This window comes from Ochotona curzoniae, unplaced genomic scaffold (genome assembly GCF_017591425.1).
Source record: "Ochotona curzoniae isolate NIBS_2020 unplaced genomic scaffold, NIBS_Ocur_1.0 contig_2235, whole genome shotgun sequence".
Taxonomy (NCBI): domain Eukaryota; kingdom Metazoa; phylum Chordata; class Mammalia; order Lagomorpha; family Ochotonidae; genus Ochotona; species Ochotona curzoniae.
Genome location: NW_024465384.1, coordinates 464,078 through 490,931, shown reverse-complemented (window position 1 = coordinate 490,931; position 26,854 = coordinate 464,078). Strand labels below are relative to the sequence as shown.

The window sequence follows — 26,854 nt, the reverse complement described above, 5'->3', positions numbered from 1 at the left end:
AGAAGTAAGTGATCTGTGTTGGAGATGGTTCTAGGTTTTATCATTTTTCCTTTAGTAGCAAAGCTGTTGCATTTTCTAGTGTTTTATTATATTCAAAATTATGTCTTTTTTACTTTTTTAGAAAAAACCCAATATTTATCTAAGAGGGAGAGAGAGACATCCTATCACTGACTTAACCACATCCCAAATGCCCACGTTGGCCGTGATTGAAGCTAGGAGCTGAGAACTCAATTCAGGCTGTAGGAATACAGCTCCTTGAGCCATTCCTGATGCCTCCGAAGTAGCTGGAATGAGAATTCAGAGCCAGGAATTGAACCCAGGCACTCTGCTGGGGAATGTGGGCATCTTAACTGCTGTTCTAAATGACTGTCATCTTCTACCTTTCAAGCTCTATAAGGAGAGAAACCGTGATGATCACCTTTGGTCTGTGTTTTCCCTGGACTAAGTGGCACATTTTCAGCGCATAGGTGTTGTTGTTGATAAATTGGGGGGCAGGAGTTTGGAGGCGCAAGGCCTGAAAGGATGCCTCCTTCACAAATGAGGACAACTGAGGCCCAAGCCGCTGAGAGGTGTGCCCAGTGGCTTGTAGCCTTTGGGGCTCAAGGCTTCCCTTTTGTGTCTTTTTTCTGCTTTCCTGATGCTCAATCCCTGTTTCCTCCAGTGCTATTGTGCACTTTTTAGCGGACTTAAAACCTGCATAAGAAGCAAGAACTAAGCAGTAGTCACTTATAGCTCAGCATGAATATTGGCTATTTCATGCTTTCAGTTTCCACTTGAATCATTTAAAGACCTATTAGGCATGTGTTAATAGGTTTGGAAGTTATTTTGAAAGTAGGGGATCTGCAGTTCTCTTCTCTGTCCCTTCAAATTGCTCTGTCTATGCCATCTTGCTCCTCTACGATGGTCTCTGCTGCAACTGACTCAGCAGCCAAAGCAGAGGAGAGAAAGGGGCCTGACTTCACGTGGGAGATGTGTCCTGGTTGACGCTACCTTGGAGTTTTCAAGTTACTAATTTTTAAAAATTCCATTTGAGAGACAGAGAAAGGGTGGGGTAGGGAATGGGAGAAAAAGAGACAGAGTGTTCTTACCTGCTGGTTCACTCCCTAAATGTCTGCATTGATTGGGGCTGGGCTAGGTCGAAGTTAGGGCCAAAGCCAGGAGCCAAAAACTCAACCCAGGCCTCCCATGTGGATGACAAATACCCAGTTCCTTGAACCTTCATCACACACTGCCTCCCAGTATCTGCATAAGCAGGAAGCTGAAGTCAGGCGCTGGAGCCCAGATTCTAGCCCAGGCATCCTGATGCTGACTTGGTATCTTATAGGCTGAATTCCTGCTCCCTTATGAATCTTTGAAAATTGTTCAGCGAGTAGATACTGAGTCCTGCATTCTTTGGTCTCATGAATGGAGACCAAATGGGGCTCAAGGATAAAGGGCCCTGGGTTCTGAGGATGCTCCATACCTTCACATAATTTGTCTGCCCAACCAGGGACCCCGTGCCATGCTCTCCAATCCAAATCGGGGCCCTGTTCTCCATGAGTAGAGGCCTTGCTGCTGGAAATCTGAGTGCCTGATGACAGGCACCTAGGAAGTGGCTACTTATTCTCCAAAGGTTTTCTGTGATTTTCCTTTGCAAACAGAGTCATCATGACCATAGCATTCAAGTCCCCGGGAGGATTTAGAAAGTGACTCAGTTTGGACACTGAGGGTCATAGCTACATTTGTCTTATTAGAAGTGAAGCTGTTGAGGGCTTGCTTACAAGGTGGCTGCTTCTAAATCATGCAGACCTTTAGGTCGTGGAAGCCATCAGCTGATACTGGGAAGGTGGGTTCCTCTTGTATGTTTGCCTGCCCTCTGTCTTCATGTTGTGCATCCCTAGTGCCATCAATAGCAACAGCTACAGATATATGGCTTCTTCTGACAGTGTCTCTAAGGTTGGCTACCGTTGGAGTATCTTACTGGCACCATTCTTTAGTTGCAGCCTGTCCTGCCCATTTGGGGTATTCAGGTACTGGCTTTCTCCTTTACCTAATTCTACACTCAGGCATTATGAAGAGTAAAACTGCCCCTCCTTTGCCTTCTTCTTCTTGCTTCTTGCTGCGTACTAGGGAATGACTGACTCCCAGGTGAGAACCTCTGATGAGACAGCACTAATTAAGAGTCAGAGTTCTGGGGCTGGCACTGCGGCAGAACAAATAAAGCCACTGCCTAGCGCAGGCATCTCATGTGGGTGCCAGTTCTAGCCCTTGCAGCTCTACTTCCAATCTAGCTTCCTGATAGTGATTCTGGGAAAGCAATGGAGGAAAGTCCATTTATTGGTCCCTTCTAACACACATGGGAGACCCTTAAGACGCTCCTGACTCCTGGCCTCAGAAAAACCCAGCTCTAGCCATTGAGAACATTAGGGGAGGGAGCCAGCTAATGGGAGATCTCTTTTTCTCTCTGCCTCTGCTTCTTCCTCTGTGAAATGGTGACTTTCAAGTATATATAATGTTTTAAAAAAAGAGTCAGAATTTTGAGAGGCCTGACTTCATTGTATGTCCAGGCCTCCCCTTGATTTCCTCTGGACCACTGTGTGGGGGCCAATCCCAAGTGGACAAGACACTGGGTTCATCTGGAGGATGCTGCTTCTTGACACACTGCTGGGGCTAGGGTTGCTGGCACATTCTGGCTTTATTTTGCCAAACATGAAATGGATGCTGTGGAGCCATCCCCTCACTTTGCTCTTGCCCTCACTCATTGGTTGTTTCACCCCCCAAATTCAGGCTATGTTGTTACACCAGAGAGCTTGCTAAGTACAGCCCCAGGGAACAGCATGGGGTGTTGTGACCTAAAGGGTCTGCTTCTTGCCAAGCTGTGGGATCGGAGCCCTAGGCTGCATCCTTCAACTGGCAGGCTGGGAATGAGTGACGAATGCATAGCTACCACTTCAAAGAGAAGCAGGGTTAGGGAGGCTGGGCAGTTGCTGTGACATCAAACAGTGCTTGCAAAACAGTAATTTGATGAGTTATGAATGTATTAGAAACAGACAAATTGTGTTTCTTTCCAAATGCGTATTTCAAACTTCTTATACACACATGTACACATGTACACACACTCACTCTCTGCTCCAGAGAACACTCGGCCTTTCTCAGGGGAAAGGGGCCTGGCTACAAGAATTGGGACTGGTTAGTAAGTCAGCTTTCTTGGCACCCCGTCCATTTCCCTTAATGGCTCCAGCTTTCTTATAAGGAGGCCATCCATGTGGACTGTTTAAAAGGCTGAATGAAACCTGGCAACAGGATTCTGCCCAGCAAACTGGGAAAACTTCCTGTGGAAATACAGGGCATCTGAGATGCTGTGTTCTAACATTGCCAATCTGGGAGCTGGCTGATTGGGGCTGAGGCTGCAGGAGCTGGCAGGTAGGTGAGGGGCTCAGGCAGCCATGGGAAGCAGGGCACTCCTCATTTGACTTGGTCTTCAGGTCACATTCAGTATTGTTTCTTCTGAAAAGTTCTCTCTGGCTCCTGTTCGAAATCATCTTCCGCTGTCTTAACTCTAATTTTGTCCTATTGTGCTCTTGACCTCTATATTTATTTGTGTGATTATTTTTGCTTCCAGCCAAGGGGATCATTGGCTTGCTGTCCTTGTGGTCTATGCAACATGGAGCCTGATGCTGCAGAAGGAACAAAAGGCCATGGCAGTCCCCCGTATTTCTTGCAGCATGAGCAGGCAGAGTAGCTGATACTGTTTTGATCTGTCCCAGCTCCTACGATACAGCATAGGGTGACTTGGGAGCAACAAAGGTTTATGTCTTACTGTTCTGGATCCTGGGAAGTATGAGATCAAAGCATCTGGCCAGGGCTACCCTCCTGATTGGTAGATGGTCGTCTGACTGTATTTCTGCTCCTGAAAATGTGGGCCCACAGGAGTTTCTTGTGTTAGGGCAAAATGTCACTCATGATGCATCTTTACTTTCAGCACATTTCAGCAGATGGATTTGACAGGAAGAAGCATTGGTTCAGTCTATAGTGCTGGACATGGGCTGCATTGAGAATAGTCATGGCTTGAGGTGGGAGATGTTTAGAGAGATAGGTGAAGGAGCAGCTGCTTGGCAGTGTCAATAAAACCCAACCCTTCTACAGAAATGTAGCTGTGTTTTCAGAAACATTGAGCAGTATATTAGAAAGAAAGAAAGAAAAAAGAGCATGAGACTGTGGTGGCCAGAATACCGGGACAGTGTGAATAGAGCCTGCTTGTTCCCTGGAGGAGGCAGTATGCACTGGTAGCGAGAGCTCAGACTGCAGATGTAGGAGGGCAACCGAGCAGATCTGTAGGAAAACAATTGATTAAACAGAGGACATTGGGATACTGGCTTATGGACTTCTCCATTCCTGTCAAGTGTGATTCTGGGCTGAGTGATTTATCCAGTATGACACCCAGCACTTTTATTTGTAAATTGTGGTTGGTAGCAACTTCTTTTTGGGGGAATCTTGAATGTTTGATGAAATGGGGTATGTACTCCCTCCCCCCACTTCCCATGATACCAGCTTCTTGGTGAGTGGCCATACATGTTGTTGCTTCCTGGCATTCTAGTTAACATGACCAATGTAAGATTTCTCCAGCTCTTCAAGTTATTCAGTGTTGTCTTCCAACCCAGTCTTTTTCATCCTGTGAGCTATCGGATACACTAACTACCCAGTCTTTAACTGGACAATATGCTCATGCAGTATACTCATTATCGTGTTATGGGTGGTGAAAGTTTGGAAGGAATACAGATGTATGCTGCAGATGCTCACATGAACACATTCCTTGGAGAATGTATCCAGAGTTTGAATGACATTGCTTTCTGTCTGATATACAGTTCTGAGTAAAATAAGTTGATAAGTTGATGTTCATGTAACAAATGTGTATATTTTAATACCCTTCCCTTCCCCTCAACCTAAGATATTTTTTTTTATTTTTAGTTTTTAAGACTTATTGATTTGAAAGGCAAAGACAGCGAGGGATACACACACACACACACCAACATGACTACAATGGCTGGGGCACTCCGTCTGGGTCTCCAACATAGTTGGCAGTGGCCCCAGTACTTGGATCATCTTTTGTTATTTTGGGGGAAACATTAACAGGACACTGGTTTGGAACTGGAATAGCTGAGATTCAAACTGAAACTCTGATATGGGATCCTGGCTTGGCAGGTGGTGTACCACAGCACTGTGACCCAAGGCAACATTCTAAAGAAAGATCTCAAGGTACATTTCAAGTTCCTTTAGTTACCTGTGCGAACTCTTGCAGGTGTCTGTAAAGCCTTCTTCTTGTCATCAGTGGGAATATGCGTTGGGTGTGTTCCTGGGCCATGTGACTGGATCCAAGCAACAGTCATCCTTCCCCAAAGTGTGGAGTGTTGGCTACATGTGCTACACGGTTGGCCAAATCTGTGTGTTGTGTGGTAGACCAGATGCTTTTCTAACCCACAATGCTCCTGCATTATTTTCTGTTCTACCTTTCTGGCTTTCAGCTTTCCCAGCAGGAGCTTGTCCTTTGGACCTCTTTGCGGGGCTGGGTGAAAGAGCTGATAAAATTCTGCACCATAAACTTAGAGATCAGAGGGTAGATGTTAAACATCTACATATCATGTCAAAGCTCTATGACACAATAGACATTATGTGGTCTTTTACTATTTTTAGGAAGCAAAATGCGCTCTTTTTATATCTTAGGAAATTGGTTTTATGTTCACATTGAGTATATTATTATTATTATCATTATTTCCTAGCTAAAATAAAGAGAACTAAGTATTTCCCAACCTACAGAGAAGGGTAATTGACATGTGTCTGTTTATGTAGGGCTCCTAAATTCAATCTTATTGGGGAGGTGACAGAATGAACAAGAGTTGACCCTTCACATAAGAAAAGTGAAGGCACAAGGTGGCACACAGTCCAGTTAGGTTCTGAGTGCCCGGTTGAGTCTGGGAATTAAAAAACAAAGAATGCTGGGGGATAGGGCAGTCTAGAGAGGCTTTAAGGAAGTGACTAGACCTTGGGGGGTTCAGTAAACTTTCAGGAACAGGAGAGCCTGGATAGGGTGGGAAATTTCTTCCAATGAACAACTTCCTAAATACCTGTAATGCTCCAGCTATTGCACTAAGAATAAAATATACGCAAGAAAACATAAAGTGTAATATGGTGCTGACTGTGAATTGCTTTAAGTCTAAGACAAATGGGAAAACATTGAAAACATACATTCAATATGGTTCAAGGTGGAAAAGTTATAATGTGCTACAAGAGAGGGACAGCTAGATAAAGCCCTGTTCAGAGGAGGGAGATTACATATCTAAGAGGTTTCCTAGGCTTTGGCTAGGATAGTGTGTCACCTGAGATGCTCTTAATGCAAGATGTTGATGGGGCATTCACATATTAGACAAGCAGCAGCTGGTGCTGCAGCCAGCCAGGACTGCTATGTAGGCTATATTCAGGCATAAAGATGCAAATGAAGGATACTTGGTTGGTGGTGGGGGTGGGACATTAGGAAGACTTGGGAGCAATGGCTGTTGTCCAGCCTGTGCAGAAGAGCTTGGATATTTAATGGCCAATATGTCCATACAATACATCAGCCCAAACTAGACACCAGGGTTGTGGAATCCAGGTCTAGGTTATCTGTCTTCCTTTACCCAACCCTGAGGGGATTCTACATTGCTTGCTCTGAGAATCTCCTTAAGGCCTACATGCCTTAGGTAGATATAATGGAGACAGCTAATCACTCTTCCCATTCTAATTCTCTTGTCCCCACTACCCTGTCCCCTTACCTCAGAAATATGGACCTCTCCACCATCCAACAAGTAGAGGATTTATGCCTGGCAAGGGCACTCTGCCTGACAGTTATGTGCCAGCTCTCCTGGCCAGCAATGTCTGTTCTGGTGGATGACTACCTAAGCACTCCAGGTATTGAATATCCTCTTGACCTTGGCTTTTACCTCTCAGCTGCTGCTGGTAAGAAGCCACAGACTGTATAATAGTGCACTGCTGCCCTGGTTCTGGAGGAGGTGGATTAATACTTGAATCAGTTTTCATGGAAAAATTATAATCAAATGCCTTTACAAGTTGTTGTAAGCATCCATTCTCTGTGACTTGAAGGAAAACCAAAATGCTACAAACACCCGTATCCTAAACAAGAACTGCAAGTGGTGGGTTTGTGGTGACAACAGTGTGTTCACTGGGAGAACGATCATGGGCCTAGAATTCGGTGGCTCCCAGAAGACAGGGGGTGTTCTGTGGGTGGGTGTGCATGTGCAAGTGTGTTGTGTGAGCAAGGGAAGCATGCCTGTGCTGCTCTGAGATTTGGCTGCTGTTTCATTAGGTTATTCACTGACTTACGCTGTGATATGCACAGGGCTCTCTTAGCAGTTGTTTGGGCAAGAAACAAGAATCCCTAATCAAATTTTAGAAACTCAGTTTAAGAAACTGAAGTCTAAAATAACCGCCTTGAGCCTCAGAAAACTCATCTTTGTTAATGACTCAGGGACGGGTATCTGCCTTTGCCCAGGGGATGATAAGCCAGTTGTATTTTTGGTGTTGGGCCCTGTGGCCCCCTTAAAGGTTGGTTATTCACACATATTTCTTTAGAATAGTAATTTCTTAGTTTTCTCCAGTCCTCAAGTCAAATCCTCAACTAAAATCAGAAGGTTTAAAATCCAGTTATTTTAAGTGTCGCATACTCTTAAAAAAATATGTGTCTGGTTCTGCTGTGTATATAAGTGGCTCATATCAAAGATGCAGAGAGTTAAGCTGTATAAATTTGGTGACACGTGCCAGAGAGGAGATGGTGGTGGTGGTAGGGTTTGAATGGTAAGTGGAAGATGGGAGAGAAGGGAACAGGGATGGAGAGGGAGGGAGAGAATTGAAGAGAGAGATGCTGAGATTGCCTTATCCATTTCTTCAGGAGAGCCTTGATTTTTTACTTTTGGCCTGTTTCTGAAATGGTAGATGCAAAATAAGGAAAAAAAGTATATCTGTTACAGGAAGGATAGAAGGGCAGTCTGATCATCAACTTGGTGTGGTCTTGTTCTATTCAATTCTTTTTGGAAATATTAACATCTAGGGCTAGGGCAGAGCTGGAATTTGCTTGTATTGCAAGCTTCCTTAGGGTCATGGAACCTTCGCCAGGGCCGTGATGGACAATGAGAAGTCAGGTTCAGGATGGGGTAGGCTGAATTGGTGATGTGTAAAGGATTGTATATCACCAGTGGGGTGTGAGGATGATGCAAGTGACACAACTTGGTTGAAGACAATCAAGTCATTTGCCTTGTTATCTTTCCTATGGAAAACTTCTGTCCTTGATTTTGGAAAATTGGTGGTAGTTGAGGTGACATAGATCTAGAGGGTTTTCAACCCTGTTCGTTTAGTGCCTGTTGAATCCTGACATTTTGTGCCATATGATGCGTAAGTTAGTGACAAGGAAAACGTCATCAACTTGGACTGATTAGAATCCTGGAAGACTGTTTCCGGGTTTCAAAATCTGGAAACCTCTTATTGATGAAAGTATATTACAGATAGAAACTGCTAGTTAGGTTTTCATGTATCCAATAAGCATTTCTTGCTTACCATTGGGTACTCAGCACATTACAGGAGTCCCTGTTTGGGGTAGATTGAAGCTAGCTGTAGTGTCACCTGCTGTCTAGTAACGAATATTTTGTTCCATGAAGAAGGCAGAATAAGCAAATACGGATTGATGATGCAGATAAGCTGAACATTTTTATAAATCAGGATGGTGGTTCAGTGAGGGCAGAACTGCCTCTCAGGCTCCATTTTCCAGGAAGGGTCAGATGCCATTCAGATGAGTTCTAGACTCCCGTCATTGTCAGGGCTAGCTTTTCTGTTTGTTCTGTGGTCCACGGAAGGACTCAATGAAAATGCAAGGGGTAGATGAGTGTTGACATGAAGGTCCTACCCCTTTTACTATTTTTAAGTTATTTTCAGAAGATTGGGAGACTAAGGTTCTGGATCTTTTGTTCTGTGGTGTGTGCTTTCTGGAGTGATGGTGAGATCCAGACAGCTCCATGCTCTCTGAAAGAGAAATCAGGCCGTATATTTGGGGAAGTCTTACTAAATTATGCATATATGAAAGCATTACCCCCAAAATTCTGGATTTTAATTTATCTGATCTGTTTACACCTGTTTATATAACTCACTCATTTTTTAAAGATAGAAAGCTGGATGCAAAAGAGGATTTAATTCTTAGAATTCAGAGGTTTTAATGTTAAAAAGAGAGGTATTTTATTATTGATTGATTGCAGTTTTCAAGGTTTTACTTAAACACAAATAAAATGTGCTCCCAGATGGCTATTCATTTTTTTCGCAGCACTGCCTGGTACTGGGGTTGGTGACTTGGGTGGCCAGCAGGGCTGCCATTTCCCTGATGGCTTTGCAGTTCTTGGAGGAGCAATATCTGCACAGTGGGATTTGTTGTAGATGAGCAGCACCTTCAGCTCCTTGGTTGTACACCAGGAACTTTCCAGAAGACACTGGGCAGCCTGTGCTTGGTCTTCCTGTTGCTCCTGTAACCAATGTTGGGCATCAGGATCTGGCCCTGAACCTTGCCTGCACCTTTTTGTAAATGCCTCGGGGCTTCTATCCGTTCTGCTTGATCTTGACATAGTGGTCAGACTGGTGCCGGATGAACTTCTTGGTTTTCTTCTTGATGATCTTGGATTTCACCAGGGATTTGAAGGTGACCAGGATGCCAGAGAGAAGGCTTGAGGTGTTTCATTTAGATTAGATGTTACTAGTTTATTAAAATTTAATTTTTTTTTTAAGTTTAGAAGCCAGAGTGACACTGACAGTTTTTTTCATCTACTGGCTCACTCTTCAAATACAATCCACATTTGGGCCTGTGCCAGACCAAGGCCAGCAGTTGTCAGTAATGGAACTCCATCTGAGTCTCCCATGTCACTGGACACACCCGAGTACTTGAGCCATCGCCTGTTGCTTCCAAGGGTGTGCATTCATGGGGAGCTGGATTAGAAGAGATGTGGTGAGGACTTCAACCAGACACCCCAAGTGGCAGCTTAACCACTTAACCAAATGTGTTCCATTGTTAGTATCTTTAGTTTGTCTAGCATTCTAATTCTCTGATGTTTGAGTTCCTCGCTTTGCTCTCTCCCCTGCTCCACTCACATATTTATTGTGCTCTTGATGTCTCAGACATCAGCACATGCTGAGGTTACAAGGATGATTGATTGTATTGCTGCCTTCACGGAACCCAGCATCTTAGTAGACGAGATGGACAAAACAAATTTCTAACTCTTGGACACCATACATTTTCTCCTGTGATACCAGAAATCAAACCTGAAAATAATCCCAGTACTTGTCACTCGAAGAGACTATCACAGTGCTCAAGTTTTTTTTTTTCTTAAACTGTTAAAACATCCTGCTTTGGGGAATTCTTGTCCTGATTCTCCTAGTGGGAGGTCCCATGATAAGATGTTGAGTTATTCCTGCCACCCTATGGGCTCCTACCTACCCCAGATACCTCTGGGCCCTGGGATTAGCTAAATCTTTTCCAAAGGAGACTCTCTCTGTTTCCCATTCTTGAAGAGCAACAGATTTGTTGCACGTGTGACAGCCTGCTGTGGGTCTCTGCTTCAGTCTGGAGTCAAGGTCAGCACTCAAGGGCAGCAGCTTCTGAAGGGAGGAAAAAAAAAATTCCTCCCAGGCTTGCCCTGAGCTTTCTCTAGTACTGCTCATTGGGTGACTGTCAGATTTTAGGCAGCACCTGTCTCCAGGTGCCTCGTTCTCAATCTCTCCCTTCTGCGGAGGGTGTCTCCTCTGTCCCAGGTAGGCCCCCAGGCCTGGGAACTGGGGTGGTGGAGGAGGCAATATTATTGCCTCTTACACATGGACATCTAGACGGGGGAAGAAACATAACAGCTTTATTTTTAGGCTTTGCTAATTCTCACTCTTCTCCTAGTTCCCTGCTACCTGGCAACAGCTCATTGTCATGGCAACACCAATGTTAATGAGGGAAACTCTGTGTGCCTGTTTTACTCAGTGCTCTGTGACAGACACTGTGTGCAGCCATCTTTCTGGCCATCAGAGACTAGTCACTGGACCCCTGGACACAAGGGGAAGGAATGGAGGCAGTGTGGGCTAGGGCTATGTGGCTTTTTCCCAGGGCCAACTTCATCTCTATTGACAGAGGGACCTACGACTTCACACCACGCTTCCTTCTAGCAGTTTGGTCCCTTTACGTTTCTAACATGCCAGCCATCCAGCTGTTGTGCAATGGCCAATTTTTTCACGGTTGGGCTCCTTGAGGATGTGAGAAGATTTTCCCTGTAGCTTTTCTGCAGTGAACCAGCAAATCCCTGGGTCCTGGCTCCTGAGAAAGAGAGAGAGAGAGAGAGACTGACTTGTGGCTGGTCTTGGTGCAGTAGGGCACTCAAGTTTGTGTGCACCAGCCTGAACCCTGGTCCTTCAGCCTAGAATTAGCAACATCACATGGCCACTAGTTTGGTTTTCCTCTACCTGTCCTGGGGGTTGCTACCCAGGGCACAGCAAATGACCATGGGAAAATGCTTCAGTCTCTCTGTTCCTCTTCTGTTCCATATCAGCATCTTCCAAAATCTGGAAGCTCTTTAAGCTATCTGCTGAGGGAGGGTAAGGTGGAGGGACCTTGGGCTCCTACATACTAATTCTGTGCTGTAGCTAATTTGCCAGACATCATAGTAAGAATACCTACCTGTGAGTGTTAGTGCAAGACTTAAACCACACAAATACGTGCCCAGTCATTAAAGTAGAATTAACATAGACTTAAGACTCAATGAATATTAATTCTCGTTAGGTCTGGTCATTATTTGATCTCTCCGTGAGTCTCACAAACTGAGTTAGTATTTTCTAGTTACAAAGATGGACATTGAAGCACAGAAAGTTAGAGCAACTGCTCCAGATCACCATGAAGTGACAGGCTTGGACTCCCAAATGGAGCCCAGGCATGTTCTCCAATGCATTATTACAAAGGCAGCTGCAGGGACTCACCTTCCAGGCTTCTCAGTGGCTTTGGGGCCTCAGGAGCATGTTTGAGCACTTTGCACTCCTTCGATAAAGGCATTATGTGGACAGAGTGTGACCGTCATTGTCAGGTGGTACCTCCAAAGAGGTGGCTTTTAGCAGCAGGGTTCATCTTGAGGCTGCCTGTGTGGCTGTGTCATGATCACTAAAGTCACAATTCTATGCGGCCACTTCTGTCTGGCCCTTGGCTATTACTAAGGACATAGGATCCTTGGCAAAACCACCTGTACTTGGACTGAGGAAGGACATTCCCATTCATTTACTCCTGCTGGCTCGTCCAAAGTCTTCAGCACTGTGTGACAGCTGTACATATGCCCTCCACCCGCTGCCCACCTTGGGATTATAATTCTTTCAGGGGTAAGCATTGATGTGGCAGTTAAAATGCTGCTTGGGATACCTATATCCTATTTTGGAGTGCCTGGTTCAAATGCTTGCTTTGCTCTTGATTCCAGCTTCCTGTTAATGCAGATACTTTCAGGGGACAGGTGGATGGTTTAACCAGCTGGGTTGCTGTTACACATGTCAGAAACTGGAATTGAGTTCTTAGCTTTGGTCTAACTCAGCCCCGGCTGTTATGGCCATTTGAGGAAGTGAACCGGTGGATATGAGATCTCTGGCTCTCTTCTTGTATGTTTTCATTGCATTTTCTAAGCACTGATTTACCTACATGATACAGAACAAAAGAATATGTAAAGGGGTGTCGGCCCTCTCCCCTTATTCGCAGATCCCAGGGCTGATAGCTAGAAAAAGACCTATATCTTAGTGAAGATACACAGATGAATTTCTTATGACTCCAGAGAGGAACGCTCGTATCTTCTGTCCTGCACTATGGTCATTTTCACTTAGCAGTGTCTTTGGGAAACTGCTCTGTGTCAGCATGCAGTCAAGGATTCATTCATTTTCGATAGATAGTTCAAACATTTTGTTGTTTTCCCTGGTAAATGAGGGCAAGTGTGTGAATCATTGTGCAATAAGCTTCAGAAGCCTAACTACTGGCAATAAGCTAATAGCAATTATGAGAAATTACTGAATGTCACCACAATAATGCCAGGATTCATTTTAGTTCAGAAAACTGTATTTTATCTCTTATTTTAATGCTGAAATCATATGTCACAAAACCTGAGCTGAGCCTGAACCTAGATCTCTCTGTAACCATTTGCCCCTTTTCTTTCTTTTTAAAATTTTATATTTGATGATGTCTGCATAGTTGATTAGGGTAGGAAGGGTTGAGGATTAGGGGAAAGTAGGTGAGACCATTGCTTCCACACTTTATTTTTTCTTTTTCTTGTGACTGGGAGAAGAGGGGAAATAAAGGGAGACACCACACTCAGTCTCCCAACTGCCTCAGTACCTGGGGATGGGGAGTTGCCACCCATCATCCCAGGGTCCACAGTGTAGAGCGTGCTCTGAGGGCTCTGCTCAAGTGATTTCAATAGTTCAAAAATGCTGTTGATTTTGCTGCTCCAAGGATGAGGAAATCCTTCCAAAGTCCATTCACTGACATAGCCCACCCAAGTCTCCATTTATTCCAGCTCTGTCCGCCCCCCATATCAGCCTACACACACACTAGCAGTTGCAATGGCTGTTTCAGTTCTATCTCCAGCCCCATCTCTTACATAAACCAATGGATACTGCAGCCCAGCACAACCAGCAACCTTATCAGAGTGACCCCCAATAATCCCCACCAGGCTCATCCCCAGCCATGGTTCCTATGCTTGCCAGTATGTGCAGCAGTCTGTCCAGTCTGTCCCAAATCCCATTCAGCTCTCATAGGCATCAATGGACACTGAATCCTAGTTCAACCCTACCCACTATCCAGCCCATGCTCACGCCAGCGGCTGCCACCACCTGTCTAGCCAGACCTGCTCCCAGCACTTGATCTCATGCCCACCAGTGGGAATTATAATCTATCAGAGAAATGCCCACCGTTTCCTTACTGAGCCCACTCCGAGCCCTGGATCTTGCACTTTCCAGGTGGTTCTGCAGTCTAACTTGTCAGGACTTGCTCCCAGTCCTAGCAGCTGAGAACAATGCTGTGGCAAAGCCCACTAGCCTGCACTTAACTCTGACTTATGCATGCACCAGTGAGTACAGTTGATTAGCCCAACTTGGCTCTCCCCCAACCCAGCTCATATACAGGTCGGCAGGTGTTATAGCCATGTCCAGTCTGTTCTTTCCTGATCCCAGTCCTCATGCTTGCAAGCGGGAGCGGTGGCTCAGCAGGAGAGCCCTCTCTCCCCTCCCCTTCAGTCCCCTTACTGGGCTCAAACCTCCCCCCAACCCCGCCCAGATGCACATGTGCTGGTGGATGCTGAAGCCCAGTCTGGTATGGCCCACCTTACCTCAACCCCTATGCCTTTTTTGGTCTTACCAGCTTCTTCTCTTGAATAAATGTACTGAAACATAGTTCATAAACATAGGCCTGGAGTTACCCTAGCAGTTACTAGGATTTTTTATTTATTTGAAATGCAGAGAGAGAAAGAGAGTTTCCTATTCATTAATTTATTCCACAAATGCCACATCAGCAAAGGCTCTGCCAGGCTAACACCAGGAGTTAGGCACTCCAATGGGGTCTCCCATATGAGTGGAAGGAACCCAGAAGCCTGACCTGCAGCTTCTCGTTGTGCACATGAAAGGAAGCTGAGTAAAGAATAGGGGGCATTCCGGGCCCGGCGCGGTGGCGCAAGTGGTTAAAGGTCCTCGCCTTGCACGCCCGGGATCCCATATGGGCGCCGGTTCTAATCCCGGCAGCCCCGCTTCCCTTCCAGCTCCCTGCCTGTGGCCTGGGAAAGCAGTCGAGGACGGCCCAAAGCTTTGGGAACCTGCACCCGCGTGGGAGACCCGGAAGAGGCTCCTGGCTTCGGATTGGCATAGTATCGGCCCGTTGCGCTCACTTGGGGAGTGAATCATCGGACGGAAGATCTTCCTCTCTGTCTCTCCTCTCTGTATATCCGCCTTTCCAATGAAAAAATAATAAAAATAAATCTTTAAAAAAAAAAAAAAGAATAGGGGGCATTCTGATGTGGATATGGACATTCCAAGGAGTACTTTAACTGCTTTTGCCAATGTCTTCTCTATGCCTTGGTGTTTTAATTTGGCATATATAAATACAAGGGGTTTTCAAAAAGTGCATGGGCAAAATGGAATGAAAAGATGCCTGTTTTGTCACATAAAAACTGTTTTTGAAATCCATGCCTAGAGCTTTCCTAATGCCTGCTTCACATGAGCTTTGTGAAGAGCCTGCATAGTCCTTTTCACACCCTTCTCTCCTTCCTTCTCCCCTGCTGGACCAGTGTTAATCCCTGGCAGATGCTGCTGGCTGGCAAACGTCTTACTGGTGTGTGGGCGTTGTTTGAACTCCATCACTTCTCTTCTGCACTTGTGTGTCTTTCTCTAGAAAATGTACAGGCATGGCTCACCCTCACCTCCAGGAGGTGCTGAAGGGGAAGTGAAAACAGTGCTAAGTGTCTCCTCGCTGCCTCTCCCTGCTCCTTTTCCTCTCGTGCAGCAGAGACTTCCTCTGGGTTTGGACTTAGCTCCTTGTGAGTGGGAGAAAGGTGGCATAAGACCAGAGCAGGTGCATGGTTGGCGCTCACCAGTGTGTGCTATGTAAATGAGCTGGAGATGTGGTTCCATGCTTGGCTGCTTTGTGGGGATTCTCGATGCAGAGACAGGTTAGAAACAGATCAGTCTGGGCTTCCTTGCATTGGTTGGGGCCTTTGGTCTTCACTTTTCTTGTTCTTCTAATTTCCTCCCCTCTCTTTGCTGTTGAGTTTTCCGACTCATTAGAACAGACTGGTCAGCAGCTGTGGCACCAGGTGCTCTGTTTCCTGGATGGGTTTGTAGGCTGTGTCTGCTTGGAAAGAGTTCAGAGCTAAGCCATGCAGACCCAGCCAGCTTCCCCTGTGCACTGCCCTTCTCCTCTGTTGGGCTCTCTCCCATCTGTGTCCCCCTGCTTTGCTCCCCATGGCTGGCTTGACTGCTTTTTTCCTCTGTGTTTCCTCCTCTGGTAGTCTGTCCCCCTTGCTGCTCGGTACTCGAGGATACCAGCATTTCCCAAGAACAGTGCAGACCTGCATTGCAGCCAGTTGTCTGGGAACAAAGTTGACCTATCTTTTGGGGATCTGGGCAAGTTGTCCCTGCCCCTCAGGTAGAGGCTCCAGCGCAGGCCTGGCAGAGGGTAGGGTTGAATCCTCTGGGCCCAGTTGGGCCATGCCTTGGGTGTTCCAAGCTGCTGCTGTGGCTGCTGGACAGCCTGTATGGAGAACTGTTTTCAGGAGGAGCTGGAGGCCCCAGAAGCCCCAAGGCTTCTGTCTACAGGAGCAGCCCTGCTGCCACCTCTCTCATGTCTGCTTGTGGTTGTGCAGTTTCTGACAATGCGTAATAGATATCAGCCTATTTTTAAGGTCAAGTGCTCCCCTCTTATTGACACCCCTTACCATCAAGAACTCAGTAATCAGAGATTAAGTGTGTAACAAAAAGACACATCCTAAGGTCAATGTCTGATGAGGGGAGCTCATTCACAGTGGGAAATTTAGCACCTGGTGAACTGGGCAAAGCCACATCACAAGTCCTGGGAAAGAGCAAATGGAGTTGCTTGGAGGCTGGGATGGGATGCAGCATGGCTTAGGTGGTTTCAGAGTGAAGTATAGCAGGAAGATGAGGAGGGTGCAGTGCAGGCAACAGGCCTCTTAGTGACCTCATTGCCTCTGTGGCACACTGAAGGCAGCTGGGACTGTATCTTATGTCCCCATCACTGGCCCGGCTGCCTTCTAAGGACAGGCTTGAAATTACTTGAAGGATTGAGTAGGCCTGGGAATATTTCCCTAGTTGCTTGCTCATGTCAACATTCCCTCTAAGAAGGAAGCCTACTCTTGTTCCACAGTTAGAGCTGAAAGCCAGAGCTGGGAGAGAGAGTGCTGTGCCATGAGTGTTGCTCTGCTGAAATGGAATCAGTCATACAGCTCTGGTACTTGACTGCTTATTAGACCTTGTGGGTTTGGGTGGGAGTCAAGGCAAGACATTATTTTAAGTCAAGAGAAAGGTTCCAGGTAAAGGGTTAGAACTGTGTTTCTTAGACCTGTTTACACATTGGAATAATTTTAGTACTTTTTTCCCTCTGCCTCAGTTCATACGAGTTTTGACTCAGAGGTTTCCGTGGGGCTGGATCACCTAGGCGACTCAGATTCACAGGTTTACAGATGCTTTAAGATAAAGAAACAGGGTATGCAGTCTTCAGTGTGGAATTGTTCTGATTTCCAGACTGGGGCCAATATAAGGCATAGTCTGGCTTTTGTTTCTGATGGTATGTCCTGAACATATATTTTAGTATTTAAAAAAGTTTGTATCAACACACTCATGTTCCTATATGTATTATTCATAATAGCCAAGTAAGTAGATGCCAGCCAAGAATTGCTCAATGAGTGAACCAAGTGCATGCATCCATGCAAGGGAACTTTTTTTTCCTTACAAAAGAATGAGGCTCTCCCACAGGCTGCAATGTGGATGTGCCGAGGGCATGGTGCTGAATGCAACAAGCTGGTGACAAGGAAGAAATACACTGAGACAGAAAGTAGAGTGGTGGATGCTGAGGGTTTGGGAGAGAAGGGGAGCTATTATTAAGTGGGCAGAATTCCTATTTTGCAAGATGAAGAGAGTTCTGGAGATGGCTGCTGCTGGTGGTTAACAGCCATGCAGATGAATGTATTGCTATTCAACAGTACACTTAAAAATGGTTATGATGGTAAAGTTCATGTTCCATGTATTTTACTATAATTTAAAAAATTAAATTGCTGAATATAAATCATATTTTAAAATATTTTGGAAAACAGATACTTGTAAAAAAGAAAATGAAAAAATCAGCACTTGATATGTACACGAGTTCTTTTGTTTGGGTGTGTTTAATCACACAGTTTAGGAATTTCCTTGATATTGCATTGCAACCTGATTTTTCATTTGGGCTTGCTTTTCTTTCATACTTATTTCTTAACAGAGGTGATTCTGTCTCAGGGAAATGGTAAGTAAGGCATACAGAGATCCTTCAAGACATTTATGGAAAATGCTTATTGTGAAGAAATAATACAGGGACTTGGATTGTTTTTGTTGTTCTGAACAACATACAATGAGGCCGTATATGATAAAAAAAACTGTGCATACACTTTAAACTTATTTGTAACAATTATTTTTATTTACTTGAAAGGCAGTGACAGAGAGTAAGGAAGAGATGGGGAGACCTTGTGGCTTCTAATTCACTCCCCCAATGGCTATGATGGTTGGTTATGGGCCAGGCCGAATCCAGGAGCCAAGAACTCTGTCTGGTACTCCAATGTGGGTGGCAGGGGGTCAGGTATTTGGTGCATTATCAGGGAGCCAGATGGGAAGCAGAGTGGGTACAACTAGAACCAGTGTTCCAATATGGGATGCTCACATTGCAGGTGCTGGCTTAACCCATTGTGCCATTGTTTAATCATCAACAGCACCACACTGGATGTGACCCATTCTCTCCATAGAGGGTGGAAAACTCAGTTCCTCTTTTTCAGGGTACTGCTATCTTATGGTGAAATACTATTTTTGCAGGATCTTGGGAGTAGGGGAATCCCACCCACTGAAAGCAGTACATGGAAGCAAAGGGTTCAACTCCTCCCTAAGATTCCTGTGGGGCTTGAACTGCAACTGGTGCAGGTGGATTATCGAGCGCCTGGAAAGAGGTCCTGAGCCTTGAGCTGAGCACATCTTTCAGCTGCCAAATGGAAGGTCTCTTTGTGGCAATGCTGGGAAGGAAAATCTAGTTAGGCTAGCTTGTTCCAAATAAAATGCTATATTTAATTTCACTCTGGGAAACATTTGATGTCCGGACTGCTGCAATGCATGAAATATGTTTAAGAAGGTCTGGTTTGATAGAACAACGAATGAAAGAAAGGGAGGGGTTGTCCCACTCTGCTGCAGGTTGCTCAGAAGACTGGTGATTGCACTCTGCTCTCCCATCGTCTGGCAGCTGCTGCCCATGGCTTGCATGGTCATTGCCTAGTTGCCTGGGTGTTTTTCTGCATGTTTCATAGGTGTCTCCAGAGTTCTGTCTATGAGATGCCCTTTGTGTAAAACAAGGCACTTGTCAAGGGAATGGGGAGCTGTCAGTTTTGAAATGTGTGAGATGCCCTCGAGTGCCTGACAAGTGGAAAGAAAGGGCTGAGTTAGATTCAGCAGTAGAGTCTGACTGTACTTTGAAAAATAGCCTGGCGGAGTCTCATCTCCTGAGCCACAAGTTCTCTTTTTGATTGTCACGAACATTAAGAGTTGTCGGCCACTTCTCCCATCGGCGGAAGCCTGCCCTGCTCCATTTCTGGGCTAACGGGGCCAACAAAGGGTCTCAGAGGATGAGCCCACTTCATTTCTTCTTATGTTTCCTTCCTGACTCCACGGAAGTTATTTTTGGTGTGATGTCAGCAAAAGCTCTCATGCCCTCTTCTGCCTTCATTGCATTTACTGTTCAGAGGGCCTCACTGAAGCATTGAGTCAAGCAGATAAGGTTGCTGACTCAATCTTGGAAACTTAACATCTTATTGGCAAACTAGAAGCCAAGCATTTTATTCTGTGTCCGTTTATTTAAAAAAAAAGGCAGGACCAAGTATGTGTGATGGCTGTGCCATTTTCTAAGTGTGTAAATAAAAACGGTCCTGTACATCTCTCTGTATCTAGTTTTTCTAGTTTATTTCTGCACAGTCTGTCTGGCTCTACCTTTGGTGATCTGCAAATGAGAGAGAGAACCTTAGCTTTTGAATTGACCCTGAAGGTTTCAAGCCTCTATGTAAAGGATGATAGGGAAATCTGTGACTCTGTGTCACCTGGTGTTGAGAGACCTGCTGTCTCCAGGCAGGTACAGGAGGACACTGACCTTGAAGAGCCTTCTCTGACCTTGGGTGAGCCAGGAACATAGTGGTGTCATAGGAATCCATAGGCAGGAAGCTGTTATCTGTGGAGGCAAGGAGCTCCTGCGTCCTATAAACAGAGGATGATGATTCTTGGCAACTCATATCCAGGTTTAGTGTGAGATGGAGATGGTGACCAGGGGTTGGCAGCTGGCACCCCTGTTTTCAAACTGGCACTGCTGTGGGCTCCTTGGACCTTTCTGCAAAAAAAAAGCACATATGAAAGGATTTCAGAAAGTTTGTTTAAAACAGAAGCAGATATTTGGTGCGGTAGTTAAGACACTGCTTGGGAAACCCACATGCCACATCCCAGGGTGTGAATTCAGGTCTTGAGTGTGCTCTTCATTCCTGCTTTCTGCCAACACAGATCCTGGAATGCAGTAGGCCATGCCTTGAGTACTGCTGTCCATGGTGAGAAAGCAGGATGGAGTTCTGGATTCTTAGCTTTGACCTTCCCAGTCCTGGATTGTGTGGGTATATATAGGCTCTGTTTCTGTATCATTAAAATAAAAATTGTAAATTTTAAAATTCATGGAAAAATATTTTTTAATAAAAGATGTATTTTTACTGGGAAGGCAGATTTTATGGAGGAAAGACAGAAAGATCTTCCTTCTACCTGTTTACTCCCCAAGTGACCATAACAGCCAGAGCTGAGCTGGTCTGAAGCTAAGAGCCAGGAGCTTCTTCTGGTTCTCCCACGCAGGTACAGGGTCCTAAGGCTTTGGGCTGTCCTTGACTGCTTTCCCAGGCCACAAGCAGGAAGCTAAAACAAAAGTTGAGTAGCCGTGACATAAACTACTGGTACTCATATGGGATTCTAGCACATGCAAGGCAAAGATTTAGTCACTGAACCATCATGCCTGGCCTGGAGAAAAATTCTTAAAATTTAAGTTTATTTGGTACAAAAAAATTGGAAATCTGGACCTAGCACGATAGCCTAGTAGCTAAAGTCCTTGTCTTGTATGCACTGGTATCCCATATGGGCACTGATTTGTATCCTGGCTACTCTACTTCCCGTCCAGCTCCTGCTTGTGACCTTGTAAGGCAATAGAGCTAAGTACAGGCCAAAGCCTTGGGACCCTGCACCTGCATGGGAGAGCCGGAAGAAGCTCCTGGCTTCAGATTGGCTCTGGTTATTGTGGAGCTCTATTCTCTCTCTTTTCCCTGTAAATATGACTTTCCAATAAAAATAAATAAATCTTAAAAAGAAGGAGTTAGCTGGAGAGAGAGAGAGAGACAGACAGACCGAGACCCTCTTTGGGGCTAGGGAGCAGCATGTACAAAGATCCTGAGGACAACATCTAACAGTCTGGCATGTGAATCTATAGAAGTTTGGCTTGTTTTTGCAAATGGGAATACATGATGACAATAATAAAAAACAGTAATAATGTTTTCATGGAATTGTAAGCATTCAATGATAATGACATTTTGTAAGAGGAAAACCATAATGTAAATATTAGTGTTCCAGAGCCCAGGTGTTTACCTATGGACTTGATTGTGGCCACAAATGCATTTTGGGATGGTTCCTTCTTGGTGTACTGTCAGAGCCCAGGTTATACATCTCATGCAATAATGTGACACACTTGGATCGTGAGACCAGCTCATTTCTGATCGCAGGTCCTGAAGTAAGCTAGCAACCAGGACTTCAAGTGTAACTGGGTTATCCTGAGCAGCAGTCACCTGTCAAGTAGGCGGCCTTCTCATTTCCTGGAAAGCTGTAAATGAATGCATCTCAGCAGTGGCAGCTGTACCCAGAGCCCCTGGGCTATACTGCTCTGCTACTTGGTTACATAAACCTAGTGGAAACAAACCGGCAAAAGAGCTAACCCTAGAGAGGCAGCGGTTGGGATGAGAATGAAGGAGAAATGCACTGTTCCCCTATTGCAAGGAGACCTTTGCTTTCCAGTGCTCCCTGGACCCTGGCATCTGAAATGTTTTGGTCCTTTCTTATTGGCATGGTCATGCACAGAACTGCTGATGAACAGCCCACCGGGCACCTGGTTTGAATTGTTCAAGGCCAGGGACATCTTGCTCGGCTCTGTCACATTCATAGTGTACTAACAGTGCACAGTTGTAGGTATTTGGGTGCTGTAGTGTGAAAACATCCCTCTGTTGTGAACAGAATGGATTCAGAGCTAGATCACAAAGGGAGTGAGTCTCTGTTTTCACCTGAAGACTTAGGAGTTCAGGGAGCTGAAGCAGCCAGGTCTGACCAGCCAGTGGGTTTTGTTTGTTTGTTTATGGAAGAGATCACTCTCAGCTCCATTAAGGAATCGAAAAATACAGCACACACTAGCCACCAATAAAGATAACCCCTACTGGGTTGAGCTGCACTGGGAAAGGAAGCATGGTGGTCAGCTGTGCTTTCTGACCATCCTCCTCCCAGGAAGAGAGCCCCAATTGTGCAACATAACTGCTACTTTAGTGTGTTAATAGTGCAGATCTTTTGTTTCCGAGTAGCAAAGGATTTTACTGGAAAAAATGAGACAGAAATTGCTATGTCTGATAGACCAAGCAAGTGTCTCATTAAAGGGCTGAGAGCCCAGTCTTCATTCAGACAGGGATTTTTAGGGACATAAGTATGGATCTCCGATTTCTTCTTCCTCTTCTGGGAAAGTCTGGATGGGGGAGTTTGGGATATGGAATTTCCCTAGACAAACCCCTCTGTACGATACTGACTGTCCAATGTTCTTAGCTAGTGGAGAAGCAAACGCCTCCTTCAACTCAGTGATTATAACCTTGTTGGGCCAGATGCATTGCTCCCTCAAGTCAGTGAAGTTCTTTTGATAAAGCACAGGCAAGGGCATCAGGGACTAGGGAAGACAGATAAGAGGCTGTGTCCTACTTTCAGGACTTGGTCTGTTTGTTCCAGAAGTGCAGGCCCTTTTGATGGAATATGCATCATTCTTTCTATAGTAGGTGACCCTGTGGACCTACTGACTGTTAAGATATACAAGAAAGATAGTGGCAGTAATGCAGCTGTTACAGAGTGTGTAATCTGTGCTAAGTGTTGTATCGGATGCTGCGCATGTATCATCTCATTTAATCCTTACATAAACCCTGGAAGCTAAGTATCCCTGTGCTGCTGTTGCAGATTAAGAAACTTAAGTCATGTAATTTACCCAAGTCAATAAGCTAAAAAGTTTCTCACTGTGATTTTAACTCATGTCACTCCAACTTGTTCTGAACCCCTGTATTATATTGCTTCTTACTAAGTGATTTTCCCAGCATTGTTGCTTTTTTTTTTTGAAAGATTTATTATTTGTTCTTAGTGGAAAGGCAGATCCACAGGGAGAAGAAGAGATAGAAAGATCTTTCATCAGCTGATTCACTCCCCCAAGTGGCCTCAATGGCCACTCTTGTTACACACATCTGTATCTTTGGTTTTAGAATTCTCTCCTGAATGTCTCATCTAGCTGGCCAAGCCTCTTAGGAAACCTAGTTAAGCAACATTCTCTTGGATATTAGTCTGAAACAGAGTGCATTACTTTCTCATTCTTCTTCCTGCACGAGCTTCCGTATTCCTGACCACCTGCTTGGCATCTCATGGGGTTAGCAAAAAAATGATCTGTTGTGCTTTAATATGAAGGAAAATGTATGCTTGGTCTGAGGCTCTTGTTAAAAGGTGACTTTGGAGATGAAGTTTGTTGTTGTTGGCTTAGTTTGAAATCCTGGACAGTGGCATAATGTTGCCATCAATTTCTTGATGAAAAAACTGTCAAGTTGGCTTCTTTCAAATAAGCAAAGAGCTCAGTGTTGGAGATAATTAAATTATAAAACACCTTGGGGTCCAAAGTTGGGAGGTCTCGTGTAAATACAAGTATGTTCTTGCCATCGCTGTCACAGGGAATGATAATATGACATTTGCTTACAAGGTAGTTTTCTGATGTTTAGTTGGAAGACATAGGATATATTTGAGCCAAGTAGGAGACAGATGTGTTTTCTTCCTAGCACTTAAGCACACTGTGTCACACCCGCATTTTGCAGGATCAGAGAATTTGGGTGTTTAAGGTTGTGGCTTTTTTGAATGAATGAATAAGCTAGCACTCCATATTGAAGGATGTGGAGGCTGTCAAGGCCCCAGTTCTGATTTGCTTTCTCATCTCATGCAAGTCACTTCACCTCTCTGCTTTTTTGTTTCTCCGTCTGTGAGATATTGTTCACTTTGCCAGGATATCTTCAATATGAATAAGATAATGTGTGCAGTCCTTTCAGCTGTGGCATCATTAAAAAGCATTTATTCAGCACTTGGCGTAGTGTGGCACAAAGAATTATAAAGACCAGATCTGTCCCTTCCCGCCTGCTGTATTCTATTCTACCATCTTCTTAAAAAGGCAGAAAATGGACAACTAAGGAGATCAGTAATTTAAACGTTAGCTTTCATGTTACACAAATACAGTAATTAATGAGAACTTGCATTGAAAGAAACCAGTTGTCAAGACAGCATGGATAGACAAAATGATCAGAGTTCTTACCTATCTAGACTGGATTCCGATAGGGATTTTGTTTTATTTAGATGGTATCACTCAACCCTGCTCGTTAGGACCTGAGTAAGAAAGTGCTTCCAGTGGGGTGGGGAGGAATCCTCTGGAGCATTGGGCTTAGGACTCTGGTCTACAGGTGTCTGTGTCTCTCTGTGCCTGTGCGCCTTGGGGACTCTGCCAACAGAGAGGTCTGCGCTGCAGAGAAGAGCTCTAGGCTAGTAGGCAGCCACATGTTCTAATCAGAATGTTGTGGTCTTGGCAATGTGGGTCTCTGTGAGAATGAGATCCAGGGGAGGGCCTGGCAAGCAAGATGATGATCTCTGAGCTCCCTGGGTTATGCTGAGGACCTCTGCCAAGTCTGTCTGCCTCTGACTTTGCCCCCGGTGAAGCACTTGCACGGCTTGTCCTCAAAGGGAACAAGACCATTTGTGAATTATGCAGTGCAGGAAGAAGAAAGTGAGGGTGCAACTGTTATTTACAGAGTGATCCCCTGCTCTTAGCTGACCACCAAAGATATGCTTCTGTCTCTCCCTTCCCCTCCCTCTCTCCTCGCGCTCTCTCATACACACACACTCACATATGCACGCGTACACACACATGATTTCCTTCACAAAAGGGTGGTAGAAACTATCTGGACATGAATTAATTAGCTACTATTTGGGATTCTCTTAAAATACATAGCATTATCTTTGTACCCATCTGATTGCATTTGGCACTTTTTAAATTAGATGTCAAGGAAGGTGAGATTGATATTAATTACTCCATTGAGCAGATGAGGTAATCAGGAACCAGAAGTTGAGTAACTTGACCAAGGTTGCATGGCCGGTGTAAATCTAAGGTAGGGCCAGGTCTTTAGTTCTGTGTTTATTCACACACTTTTGTCTTTCTCTCTGGGAGAGAGCAACAGCATGTTGAAACCGCATGTATTTCTTGAAGGTTACCTGTCAGTGGCAGATGTTGTGTATAATGTGTCAAGGCCCAGTTAGATATCTGGATTTCTGCTTAAGAGCTCATGTTTCTGAATTCTTTAGTTTTGTTACCATCTCTACATCACAGTTAAATCCTGCTTTGCTGATATTTATAATTATGTAGTGTCATTGCTTCCTCCAAGGAGACTCAACATGGAAGCCAGCAAGCTGGAGGCTTATCCTTGCTTGTACTTGATCTTAAGCAGTTACCCAGTCCACAGAGTGTGACAAACTCAATTTCCCTCTTGTTCCCAAGCTCTCCCTGTTGGTTTTCAACAAGGACTTCAAGTACTCTGGTGGCATAAAGAGGGCTCTTGAAAAGTGGCCCATCACACTGCAGACTCCCTTCTATGGCTTGGTATGCGGGAAGTGAGTAGAAGGAACTACATCTGGATCTGTGTCCTGGAAAAGAAACGCAACAGACCTCTGGCTTCTGAATGCCACCTTGGGCCTCTGTGGACATGGCTGCACTTTGCTGCAGACACCGTGGCCTGTCTGTCTGGGAATGTGATTGGGGCCGAGTCTGCTGCACAGCTCTGTGTGGACCACAGCTCCTCACTTTCTCTGGCTCTTGAGCTGTCACTCTCCTCTCTGTAATTCTCCCTTCTTGATGTCAACCCTGGCTCCCCTTCTTCCTCCAGGGGAAATTTCCACAAAGACCTGCTGTCTGGAAGAATGGTTGTTACACAGTGTCAGTTTTTCCCAAGAACATTAGCATTTCAAGCTTTTCAAGTGGATTGGGAAGTGTATCCAGCTGTGGGGATTTCTCAGGCGGTGGAAGTGGAGTGCTTCAGTCATGGACTTTGTGATCAGAGATGTCTGAGTTTGAATCCCAGTTCTGTCTTTTAGTAACTTTTTCCAACTTACTTAACCTTTCCAAGTCTGTAAATGAAGGCCATGGTATTCTTCCCTGTGAGGATTGAAACAGATCCTGTAAGGTACCTGTTGGATTTGTTTGGCTTATGGGAGTCTCTACATTTTCAGTTTTCTGTTCCTCTTGGAGAACTCACATGACTTCTTTATACAGCTTTCCAAATGGAATCATTCGATGATGGGCTGATGGGGCAGGAGAAACCACAGGCTGTTTCATCATCAATTATGCCTCCTTCCTGGCAGTACACTTCAGTCATCAACATTTTTTATGTTTAATTCACAGGTTGAGCCTCTGTAACCCAAATCTCTGGAATCTCATATGATCTCACATCCAAAATTTTCATGCTGACATGACGCACCAGTGGAAAATTCCACAACTGACCTCCCATGTTAAGTCACAGTCAAAATACAAGCATGTAAAAAATATTATACAAAATTAACTTCAACTCTATATAAGTAAGGTGTATCTGAAACAAACAAATTCCATCTCTGGGGTTGGATCCCATCCCCAAGCTATTTCATTATTCGTATGAAATATTCCATTTTTTAGAAAATCCAA

The 26,854-nt window shown here is 44.9% G+C and overlaps 1 protein-coding gene and 1 pseudogene across 10 annotated transcripts in view; one reads left to right on the top strand and one right to left on the bottom strand.

The window, feature by feature from the left end:
* The window catches only part of CACNA1C (calcium voltage-gated channel subunit alpha1 C), a 559,109-nt gene that overhangs the window by 130,890 nt on the left and 401,365 nt on the right, over positions 1-26,854 (top strand). The gene's annotated exons all lie outside the window — the stretch shown is intronic.
* On the bottom strand, positions 9,270-12,085 carry LOC121151015 (annotated as a pseudogene).